Raw genomic sequence first — 12737 nt, 5'->3', positions numbered from 1 at the left:
CTTGATGTGAGGAGTAACATTTGTTTTTTTGGTTTTGAAAAAAAACTTTATTTTTCAATTACAGTTAATATATAATATTACACTATTTTCAGGTGTACAGAACAGTGATTAGACATTTATATAACTCACACAGTGATCATCCTGATAAGTCTAGTACTCATCTCACACCACACATGGTTATTACAATATTATTGACTATATTCTCAATGCTGTACTTTACATCCCTATGACTGTTTGGTAACTGCCAATTTGTACTTCTTCATCTTTCTCCCTTTTCATCCATCCTCCCAACCCCATGTCACCTGTCAATCATCAGTTTATTCTCTGTACCTATGAGTTTGTTTCTGTTTTGATGAGGAGGAACATGTATGAGTAGGGAGAGAAGGAATTGAGGGTGGCCATCTTTCAAAACTATCTACAATACTGGGTCACTGCCATATTCTCATAATTGACCACATCACCTTTATTCAGACCACCCTCTCCCCACCACTGTAATCTGTGCTCCTCATCTGTGGGGGTACACATCCTAAAATACATACTAGTATCTCATTGTGTCACTACCATAACTAAGACTTTCTTTTTATTGATTAAGGCATTAAATATGTGTCCTTATCCCTCTTTTGCCCCCCTTTGCCCTCACCCCCCTGGTGTCTCTGTCCACTGGTTAGGCTTATATGCATGCATACAAGTCCTTTGGTTGATCTCTCCCTCTTCCCCCGACCCTCCCCTACCTTCCTTCTGAGGTTTGATGGTCTGATTGATGCTTCTCTGTCTCTGGATCTGCATAACTAAGACTTTCAATTACTTTCCCTCTCCCATAGAAGTGTAATCATTTACCCTGTCTTGCTTATAAGACTTTCCACCTAGCACTCTACCTCTTGACACAGACAGCATTCTTTCACCATTCCTTTCTCTCCCTCTCCCTCTCCCTCTCCCCACTCCTGGCTTTTATTCTCCCTGTTCACTTCTTCTCAAACAGCCTTTACCCCTTCATCTCTTTCTCTTGCTTTTTCTGGCTAAATTCTACTCATCTTTTGGTTTTCAGCTTAAGCTTTATTTCTTCTGGGGAGCTGAGCCCTGACACCCTAAGTTTGGATTGGATACCTTCCCAGGTGCTCTGCCCACAGCGCTGGCCCAGGTCCTGTCCTTGGGTTTGCATGAATGTGGAATTGGACTCCATTAAGCTTGCTTTCACTTTGCTTTATTCCTGAACCTTGTATACAAAAATACAAGATAAAGGATCAAGCAAATGGATTGTTGAACTCAGAGCAGCACCTAGTTTTATAGTTTATACAGCCCTTGGGGAGTGAGTAAGGAGCCCAGACTCTAAACTGTGGGCTCCCTTCCTTCTATTGGTAGACATGTCAGTTTCAAATGTCTATTCTCTTATCATAAAAGGTGGTTCCCATTGGGCTACAGTGTCACCTTTGCAGTTTTGTTTTTTCTTATGCATCAGTGGATACAGCAAGCCCGGCACAGCCTAGCCCACATACTCTCTTTCTGGTCCCCCTTTGCAGTGTAGGACTGATGGCATGATGTTTCTTTCCTACTTGATGACAAGCTTTTCATAAGCATTCACTCTGTTTTGTTGTTGTTGTTATATCTCTAGTATTGAGAAAAGTAGTAAGAGCTTGATTTGCTGAATAAATGTACAAATGAATAAATGAATGAATGAAATCTTCAATTTACCCTGCTCTATGTCACTAAGCTTGATTTCTGACTCTACCCTCTTGGTCCTTGCTGTTCATATCTGTTCTCCTTAGTGTCTGACTCTATCTGTTTTCTTAAGAACTATCTTGGTTGGACACTGTTTCTTTTATGCATATAGTTGTGAAAATTCAGCACAGTTTGAAAATATTTCATCACAATTTATGTCTCAGATGTAGATATTTTCCCATGAAGGTGAGGGAGTTTATCTACATATTTTGTGACAGTGGCTGTGGGGGCTATGTTAGTAGCTTTATTCTCTCTGTGTATCTCTGTTATATGGTTTACTTATATATAATAAGGCAACATTTACAGGGAGGCTAGGCAGTGGTTAAGAACACACATACATTAAGACTTGGGTTCAAGTCATGTCATTTACTAGCTGTGTGACCTTAGGCAAGTACTTTAGCCTTTCTGTTTCTCCGCTTCCATGTCTGCAAAATGAGGAAAAAAAATAATGATAATAATAGTGTTTTCCTCATAGGGCTGTGATGAAGGCTATGTAAGTTACTATGTAAAGTGATTAGCAGAGTACTTGGGACATAGTAAGAGCCACCCATGTGTTTGCTAATATGTATGCATTAATATGCTTGAACTCAGGCTCATGTTTTGCTTTTTATTTTCTGATCTGAGCCTCTGTTTCATGGCTCTCTTTCTGGCCACTTTCTATTGAATGTTCTGTCTCTAAACGTGTGTTTCTATGTGATCATGTGAGTATTAGCATGTCTCTCTGGATAGTTCATGGGTCTCTACATCCTGATACTTTGTGTGACTGACTACCTTTTACCTTCTATCTCCATCTCCTTTGCTTTTCTCAGAGTTTTCTTTCGGGTTTCACTTTTATGTGTCTTTTCTTTTTCTTTTTTGTTTCATGCCATGTTTGTTTATTTTTTCCCCCTGGGGTTTTGTTTTTTTTTTTTACAGTTATTTTGCTCCTTCTCTTTCATCTCTCCACTTCTTATCTGCAGTTCCCCATAATATAAGAACTAGCACGTAAAAAATATTTTCTGAATTCGTTAAAGAGTTTCTGTTCTTTTCAAAATTTTAGAAGCTTATGTACACAGTATATTCTATCGTTCTTTGCTTACACAATCTTGTATTGATTTTCTGCCCTTGCAGTTCAGTGACCCTTTATGCCAGAAAGATTCCATGTTGCTGACCGTTCTTTCTCAAACACAGTTAACAAACCTTTAACCACCTTTATTGCTTTGCTCTGAAGCATTTTTCCATTTTCTACTTCTTTAAATTGCGCTGCCCAGGGTGCAAAATGAGATCGGGGACAAAGTCTCTTACTCCTGGACATAGTCCCAGGGTCCAGCACAGAATGCTCTTGGTAGATATTGATAAAATTAAGGAATTACACTAGGGGATGCTGAGGGTTAAGGGGAGACCGAGAGGAACACCATGTCTTGGAGCCATTGTCTTACCTCCTGGCAGCTTTTGTTTATCTCTTATTCTTGTTATTTCACCTCCTAATGTTGGTAAGATCCCGTAGGGCAGGTCCCATCTACATGTTATTCATATTTGTATTTAATAATTTATAAGTTGAAATCCTCATGACCTTAAACCAAGCCATTACTCAATGGGTGCTCAGTAAATATGTGCTGAATTGTTCTGGGAATTGGTCCGAGAACTGTATCTTGAAATTACACAAGTTAAATCTAATTCCTCCTAAGTCTGTACAGTATTAAAGATAGCTGTTGAATCTCCTTCAGTCTGTTCTTCACTGGTCTGGGCATTATCAGTCTTCATCTGTCATGGATTTCAATTCCTCTACCAATGCAGATGTTCCCTCCTGACGGGCCCTGGTTCCTTCATATACTTTTGAAAGCAAAGTTTTCATAACAAACCCAAGTTCACTGAATGTAGTTTGAGCAACACAGAGTAGGATATCTCTCTCCACACTTCTTCCGGCCACTATTGGTTTAATTGTATCATTGCAGATCACATTTGAATTTTAGTAAGCCAGTGCACACTGCTGAGTTATATCAAGTCAATTTGAAGCCTGCATATCTTGTTCACTTCTTAAATGGCCTCTGACCAGGGATGACGTATTCTCCATGTCCAAAACCAAGTGATTTTTCTCTCCCCCTTCCCCAGGTCCTCTCTGCAGAGCTGCACACACAGGCCCACATGCAAGCACACACACTCACCCAGAGTCTGGCCCTCACTGGGGCATGATGACTGTGCACCGAGGCTGTCTGCGGATCTTCTACGTGGTGGGAAAGCAACATCTACATGACATAAAAGGCACTCTGCGCCCACAACACTCTTACTTTTATTTTTAAATGTGCTTCCAATTATGAACTATAGGATTCTAGAAAAATCTGTTGGGCAAGAAGATATGGTAGTTCAAACAATAGCATTTTACTCACTTAATCTCCCCTCCCAATTCCTTTGTATGGAACAGTGCCCACCATGGTACTTCGTAGGGCATCGACAGAGAATGGGCTTTAGAGCAAGGGTTTGAATCCTAGGTTCGAATTTAGGTTTACCACTTATTATCTTGCCGGGGTCCAGCCCCAACAGTCTAGGGGTTCCGAAAGGTGTGGACCAAGTCCTCGAAGAATGTTTTACACGGAGACAGCGTTCAGAACTCTCTAGCTCTCTTTAGTCTCTAATCTCCGTGAATCTTCCTGTGCCTGGCTGAGGCCACAGAGAAAGATTCTGAGGCAAGCTGAGCCTTTATTTTTATAGTCAGAGGTAAACAAGGTAGTGGTTACCAAAGTTACACTGTTCTTGTGAGTTTCACTTGTTTACACTGTTCTTGTGAGTTTCACTTGTTTTTGTTCTTGTTGCACGTCCCTCAGCCCATTAACTTCCCAGGTAAGATCTAGGGAGCATCATAAGGTCAAGCCTAATTATGCTAAGAGGACTGTGCCCTCTAAACTGGGACTTGTTTGTGACTTTGCCAACAGGTCAGTCCGAGGCTTAACCCTATATCGGCTCCCCACATTATCTTATAATTTATAGGGGAGGAAAAGTAATTTTGCCTCTAAAATTCTGAGTTCTTAATTGTGATCCCTTTAATAAAATATAGATTAACAAGTAAAAAACGGAATTCATTGATACATAGATCTCATGTCTACATGGGAGGCACCCAGGGAAAGATGAGGAAACGCACCCCACCCCCAGGTGGCTTAGAATTCAGATGTAAATAACATCCTAATAAGGAAAGGGGAGAGGGGAATGTAGGTATTTTACTGGAGAGTAAAGGATTTTTAGGAAAGATTAAGGTCCTAGAAGAATAGATGGGAGGTGTACTATTTGTGACAAAGTCTGTCTTGGTGTGGTGTCGACTTCTCATCTCCTTTCTTGTGATCAGAGCCCATCTTCCCTGGTTGAGGAAACTGTTCAGCAGGGGATTTGTGACAACTGAGCTGCTTAAGGCAGATAGGGCGAGTTCAGAGAAAACCTCTTTCTGCATTTGCTGCCTTCTTAGTGCCTAGCGCTCAAAATAATGACTATACCAAAGTGGCATATTTGGGGGTGGGCGGCATATTCTGCTAACCTTAAAATTCATCCTTATAAACCTTTCTTTTTTCTTCCTTATTAGATCATAAACACCATAAAGGCAGAGACTGAGGATTTTATTCCCCAATGTATAGACAACACATCTCACAGTGCTTAACATCTTTTTAGGTGCTAAATAAATATGAATTAATGAATAATGTGATATGTGAGCTACTTACCTTTTATAGGCCTGAGTTGTTCTCAACTGTAAAATGAGCATCAACTCTATCTATTTTGTAGGGTTATTGTGGTGCTTAGATGAGATAATATATGTGTCCTTAGCACGTAAGGACAATGCACTAAATAATTATTTGATACTGTTATTATCGGTCAATCAATGAATTATATAATATATGGTAGGGACAGAATAAAGCAAAAAGGTGGGGGGGAAGCAACAAGAAAGAGGTAGCTGGTGTATTGCTTGGCCTAAGCATTGTGGTTTTAGTGAAGAAAAAGAAATTTGACTGTTTTAGAATGATTAGAGTGATAAATAAGCTCCATGAATTACTTACAGGGTTTATATTTTAAAACTCCTTTTCCTAGGAACCTTATTATAATCCTAGAGAAGGTCCCCCCAAAAGGTAGCTCTTTAATACTTGGAAAGTACCTGTAACCTCTGCCTCACAGCTCATTAGAGAGTCTTAGAGAGTTTAATAAACAGGAGCGATGTCTGTGCGCTCTGGGCTGGGGCAGTTAGGTTGTTAATATTCAGAGTGTCCTATAGTGTGTTGCACACTATAAGCCTTACGCAGCATTAATATTTCATGGAAATCCAGGAAGCATCCCATTTAGAACTAAGGAAGAATTTTGACCTGAGACTTTAAATGAATTGGGAAAACAAAACAAAAGATAAAAGAAAATAGCACCTATGCTGTAAGAGAAAGGGGAATTTTCACAGTTTTAACAAAATTCTCTTTCTCCAAAGTAGATTTATTACACCAACTGTGATGCAAAGATGATTTTTCACATTTGATTACATCTTTATAAATCAAGGTTAGATATATTAAGCCTGATTCTCCCAGGACCAACCTACTTCTTGAGAGTTAAGCACTTTTGAAAGTATGTGAACTGCTTTCAATTTTGGAACACAATGCAATGCAGAGGGTCCCTTTTCTTTCTTGGGGTAGAGAGGAGCATACAGTATTTACTTTTTGAAAGTGGATTGTATGGAGAAAGTATGACACAGGGAGGATTAGATCCTCATCAATCCAGAGGATCCTTTTCCATTTAATACTGGGGCACATTGGCCAGACTACTTGACATCTTTGATCTGTATCTCCTCCATGTAGAATGAGAGCTTTGAGTGTTTCCGTTATAAGTAGGGTTTGAAGCATTTACATGTCATATATATTTGCAACCTTTGAATTGTGTCTGGGCGAGTTGTCAGCAAGGTGCTACCCGCATTATTTTTGGAACCACTGTGTTGTTGTGGTGCCATTATGGAAAGCATCCTAAAGGAAAAAGCTCAAATGAGGGTGTTATGCCCTCACCCCCACCCCAACTACAACATATTCTAGTGTAAACTACAGTGAATTGAATGTCAAAAGACATAGACTCCAGTCATTTACAGCCTATGTGCCTTGGTCATGTCACTTCACCTTTCTCAACATCAGTTTTCTCATCTCTAAAATGGGAATAATAATATTTTCCACCTCCCTGGATGTTGTGAGAATCAGATGAAGTAACGGGTGTGAAAATGCTCTGGGAAGTGCACAGTGCTTGAAGTATAAGGTTTGTGCATACTGATCTGGTTGGATATTTACTATTGTGGAAAGTGAAACCACACGTTATAGACAATGTAGGTGTCATGGTCCCAGTATGTCTTCTATGTCTTTTAGCTGCTGCCACAAAGTACCATAGACTGGGTGGCTAATAAACAACAGAAATTTATTTCTCACAGTTCTGTAGGCTGGACATGTGAGATCAGGGTTGGTTGGGTTTTGGTGAGAGCCCTCTTCAGGTTATTGATGGCAGCCTTCTCAATGGCAGAGAGCAGAAAAAGGAAGCAAGCTCTCTTGTAGCCATTATAAGGGCACTAATCCCATTCATGAGAACTCCGACTCATGACCTCATCTAATTCTAATCATCTCCCAGAGGCCCTGTCTCCTAAAACCATCACATAGGAACTAGGTTGTCAACATGTGAATTTGGGGAGGACACAAATGTCTAGTCCAGGGGTCCTCAAACTCTTTAAACAGGGGGCCAGTTCACTGTCCCTCAGGCCGTTGGAGGGCCGAACTATAGTTTTAAAAAAAACTGTGAACAAATTCCTATGCACACTGCACATATCTTATTTTGAAGTAAAAAAACAAAACGGGAACAAATACAATATTTGTATTTGCATGTGGCCCGCGGGCCATAGTTTGAGGACCCCTGGCTAGTCCATGACATTCTGCTCCACCCCCCAAATCATTTCCTTCTCACACACAAAAATGTATTCATTTCATTTCAACAGCCCCATAAGTGTGTGTGTGTGTGTGTGTGTGTGTGTGTGTGTAGTGTTTTTACTGATCTTTAGAGAGAGAGGAAAGGAGAGGGATAGAGATAGAAACATTGATGAGAAAGAAACATCATCAATAGACTGTCTCCTGCATGCCCAGGCCCCAGAAGTCTTAAATATGTTCCAGCTTCAATTCCAAAGTCTAAAATCCAAAGTCTCATCTACTAGTAAATGCCATCTAATTCAGGTGTGGATGAGACTTCAGGCACCATTCATCCTGAGGCAAAGTCCTCTCCAGCTGTCAACCTGTGAAAGCAAACAATTTTTGTGCTTCCAAAATACAATGATTGGGCAGACATAGGATAGACATCCCTATACCTAAAAGGAGAAACAGGAAAGAAGGAAGGGTGACAGGTCCCAAGCAAGTCCAAAACGTAGTACAGCAAACTCCATGAGATCTCTATGCTCAAGATAATCTTCTTTGTTTCCATGCTCTGCCCTCTGGACCCACTGTGGTGATGGTCCTGCCCCTGCAGCTCTGCTGGGCATCCCCATCCCCGTGTTTTTCGGTGGCCCTTCCTTCACGGCTTTGGGCAGAGGCCACCTGGCCTGTTGAAAACAGGTCTTCCCTTTTGTAACTGAGGAGGCAGCCCTGTTGATTTCTGAATGCCCTTTATGGTCATTCTTCCCTTGTCTTGTGCTTATAACCAAATAGCTCTATGATCCCATCCTTATAAAAAATAAGAAGCCCAACACTTTTCCTTCATTCCTTCCCATCTCATTCCTCTACAATTCAAATTGTTGGGTTTTATTTCCTACAGGTGTGGCTCCATGGTTCACACCCACCTTAAATCCATGGTTCACGCCCACCTTAATCTCTTTGCCAAATGTAAACTTGGCCCCACCTTTAGTATTCTCTCCTGAGCATACTTTCTCATTTTTGCCATGTGGACAGGCTGAGAACTTACAAATTTTTAAATTCTGCTTCCCCTTTAATTGATAGGTCTGTCTTCAAGTCACTTCTCTCTTCTTGCATTTTAAGCAATCGGGAAGAAGCAAGTCACTTCTTCAACATTTTGCTTAGGAAACTCCCCAATCCAGTATCCACTTTCATTGCTCACAACTTCCACCTTCCACAAAACACTAGAAATGTAATACAATTCAGCCAAGTTCTTTGCCACTTTATAACAAGGACTGAATTTTCTCTATTGTTCAATAACGTGTTCCTCATTTTCCTGTGAGACATCATCAGACTGGCCTCCGCCACCCATATATCTACCAGTGTTTTTTCTGCTCAGGACCACTTAGGTTTTCCCCAAGAAGATAGAGGCCTCTTTTCTTTCTGAGCGCTCATCAGAATTGCCTTTACAGTTCTTTTCATGACAATCTAGACCTTTCCTAGCATGCACATAAAACTTCCAATCTCTACTCACTACCCAGATGCAAAGCCACTTCCGCGTTTTTAGGTATTTGTTACAGCAACACCCCCACTTCTCTGTACCAATATCTCTTACTTAGGATTTTATGGGAAAATAGAACCACTTGGATATGTATAGGTATACAGAAAGAAATTTATTATAAGGGGTTGGCTCATGTAATTGTGGAGGCTAAGTCCTATTATCTACCATCTGCAAGCTGGAGACCCAGGAAAGCTGATGCTATAAAGTCCAGCCTGAGTTTGAAGGCCCAATAACTGGAGGGCCAATGGCCCTGGTCTGAGTCTGAAGATCTGAGAATAAGGAGCACAGTGACCAAGGACAGGAGAACATGGATGTCCTAACTCAAGTAGGGAGACTTTTATTCTATTGAGGCCTTCAGTGGATTGGATGATGCCCATTGCATTGGTGAGGGCAATCTTCTTTACTCAGTTTACTGATTTATATGCTAATCTCTTCCAGAAATACTCTCACAGATGCACCCAGCTATCTGGGCATAGACTTGGCCCTGTCAAGTTGACATAAAATCAACCATCACATCTAGTTACTATCATGTCCTTCATTTCTTAATGTCTCCTGCTCTTTTCACACAAGAGAGGGGAAATTGCCATGCCCATTGTTGTGAACATATTTAATCACCTGTGATCAAAATCCACTGTTTTGGGGAGTGATGGTAAATGGTATAACAGACATAAAATTCTATTTTGTTTTGTTTGTTATGAGCAGCTCAGCTTTATACTAACACTGTTTCTTACAAGGATCTCTATCACATGGTGAGCTGGGAAGTGACAAAGAGCATACATTTATAATTCTGCTACTGAATATAAAGGCTCAAAAAGTCCCATTGGTTAGTGAAACAAAACTGGCTTCATAAATAAGATTTTGGATAATTATTCTACTATTTTTTTTCTGGGAGGTTATATGAGTGATCAGGTGTTTAACTTTGATTTTTGATAGTGATTTCTTTAGAAGTGAAAGGTAGATGGTTAACCCAAACTCTTGACACATACATGCAATGGAATACTACTTCAGCAATAAAATGGACTACTTATACATGCAGCAATATGCACAAATTGCAAAAAGTTTATGCTGAGAGAAAAAGTCTTTTTCAAAAGCATGCATATTATATGATTCTGTTTATATAGATTCTAAGACAGACAAAACTAATCTTTGGTTTAAAAAAATCACAAATGTGATTGCTTTGAGATAGGGGAGGACTGAATATAGACTGGGAAGGGGTATGAGGGAATTATCTGGGGGTTAGTAGTATTCTATATCTTGATAAAGGTCATTGAGTAGCAGGGGTATATGCATCTCTCAAAATTCATTGAATACACTTATGATATTATTGTATGTAACTTTTACCCCCAAATATAAACAAAATAACAGTATACATGCTGAAGTGGTTAGGGGTAAAGTGTACTGATACCTGCAATTTACTTTAAATTATAATACCTACAACAATGGATAAATACACAATAAGACAAATAGAGTAAAAAGTTAACTGTAGAGAGTAGCTGGTGATTATTCAAGTGCTCATTGTCCAATTCTTTCAACTTTCCTGCAGTTTTAAAAATATAACTTCAGAATAAAACCTATTAATATTTAAAAACAACAAAGAGTATTCTGGTTGTGGTTTTTTTGTGTGTGTGATATAATATTCTTTTAAGCACTATCATTAGAGAAATTAAATTACTTGTCAAAGCTAAATGAGAATTTATTCCATTACCTTTTCTCAAAATGAAGCCTAAAAGAGACATTTAAAATTATAAACATATAAGAATTTATTTTTTTCAATTATAGTTTATACTCAATATTATTCTGTATTTGTTTCAGGTGTATAGCATAGTGGGAAGACAATCATCCTATATAATAAAGAGATAATATGCAAATTAACCCTCATGCCCTTATAAGATGGCTACCTATGATCAGGCCAGCAGGGGGGTTAGTGAGGGATGACCAAACAACTGAGCAGCAGGCTGTGTGGGGCAACAAGGCCGGCAGGGGGGTTTGTGAGGGATGACCAAACAACTGAACAAGCCGGCTGCATGGGTCAATCAGGCTGGCGGGGGGCCATGAGGGGCAACCAGGCCAGTGGGGGGGGGGCATTGGGGGCAACCAGGCCGGCAGGGGGGGCAGATAGGGGTGATCAGGCAAGCAGGCAGATGAGCAATTCGGAGCCAGTGGTCCAGGATTGTGAGAGGGATATCCGACTGCCGGTTTAGGCCCAATTCCTGGAATCGAGCCTAAACTGGTAGTCAGACATCCCCCAAGGGCTCCCAGATTGGAGAGGGTGCAGGCTGGGCTTAGGGGACCCCCACCCCCAGTGCACGAATTTCGTGCACCGGGCCTCTAGTATACTTTATAAAGTGATCTCCCCAATGTCTGAAGTACTCACCTGGCCCCATATATATAGTTATTACAGTATTAGTGACTATATTTCCTATGTTATACTTTTCATTCCCGTGACTATTGGTGACTCCCAATTTGTACTTCTTAATCCTTTCAACTTTTTCATCATCTCTCTTGGCAACCATCAGTCTGTTCTCTGCATCTATGAGTCTTTCAGTTGTGTTTACTCATTTGTTTTGTTCTTTAGATTGCATTTACAATAGAAGTGAAACACATAAGGATTTCCGAGTTGCAATATGGCACACAAATGCTTATGAAATTAAATTTATAATTAAAAACTACTTAGTATTATGTTTTGACTATACATCATTTCATTTTAAGTTTTTCTTTTGCTGATCTCTAGGTTCTGAAATACAAAGAAGGATGATAAGCAGGTGATAGGATTCAGTTAAGAAGCATGTACTATTTTAAAAGAACTCATAAGAAGTATTTTTGAAAATCTTCATTTCTGGGTACAAATAATATCACAGGAACTGACTTTTTATTCCATGAGAATTGTTAGAATGTAGGAAGCCTGGATTATAATTCAAAATACCCATGGCAGATTAGAATGTTGTATTTTTTCAAAGGGACAAAATTCAGTAGGGACATGTACAAAAGTATACCTTTCAAGACAAAAAAAAAAAAAAAAACAGAAAAAGGGGAATGAATCTAGGGTGTCAGCATTACCCATAGTCAGCTCTGCTCACTGATTAGTCACTGTCCCCTGTGCTATGATTGGATCCAGTTTTCATATTTAGATAATATGGAAAAATAAGCAAAGGCTTAAAGAGGAGCAAGATGGCTAACATTAAAACGACTCCTCCAAGGAAAATCTGAGAGAAGAGGAAATTCTATCAGACTCTTTAAGATTGAAAAGGCCCAAGTTTTGCTTGCTTACCATTTCAATTACATGAAGTGTTTTCCTGAGGAGATTCTCTGAAAAACTAACAAGGGAAATGGAGTTAAGTACAGGTTCGGTTGTTCAACTGGAATAATCTCTTGACTTCAAGGTTGATTAAAGTCTGGGATAATTATCAAGAGATGGTATGGGTTCTATGTCCCTGGAGAATTATGTAAATAAGCATAACATCAAGCCCGAGGGTGGGGGCACACTCCGATGAGCCCTGCAAAGACCTTCCTGGGCCTTCATTCTAATGATGTTTCACTCCACAGTAAGAGTTTTGAAAGATAGCTTGGTACTGAGTTACAATTTTTCTGGGTTTTCTATAAGGAATGGCAACTTTAAT

At 39.8% G+C, this 12737-nt stretch overlaps 1 protein-coding gene across 1 annotated transcript in view; it reads left to right on the top strand.

The window, feature by feature from the left end:
• ST8SIA6 (ST8 alpha-N-acetyl-neuraminide alpha-2,8-sialyltransferase 6) overlaps nucleotides 1-12737 on the top strand; it is a 174217-nt gene that overhangs the window by 134297 nt on the left and 27183 nt on the right. The gene's annotated exons all lie outside the window — the stretch shown is intronic.

This window comes from Myotis yumanensis, unplaced genomic scaffold, assembly GCF_028538775.1.
Source record: "Myotis yumanensis isolate MYYU_CA2020_CCGP unplaced genomic scaffold, mMyoYum1.0.hap1 SCAF_1, whole genome shotgun sequence".
Taxonomy (NCBI): domain Eukaryota; kingdom Metazoa; phylum Chordata; class Mammalia; order Chiroptera; family Vespertilionidae; genus Myotis; species Myotis yumanensis.
This window is presented reverse-complemented; position numbering and strand designations above follow the sequence as displayed.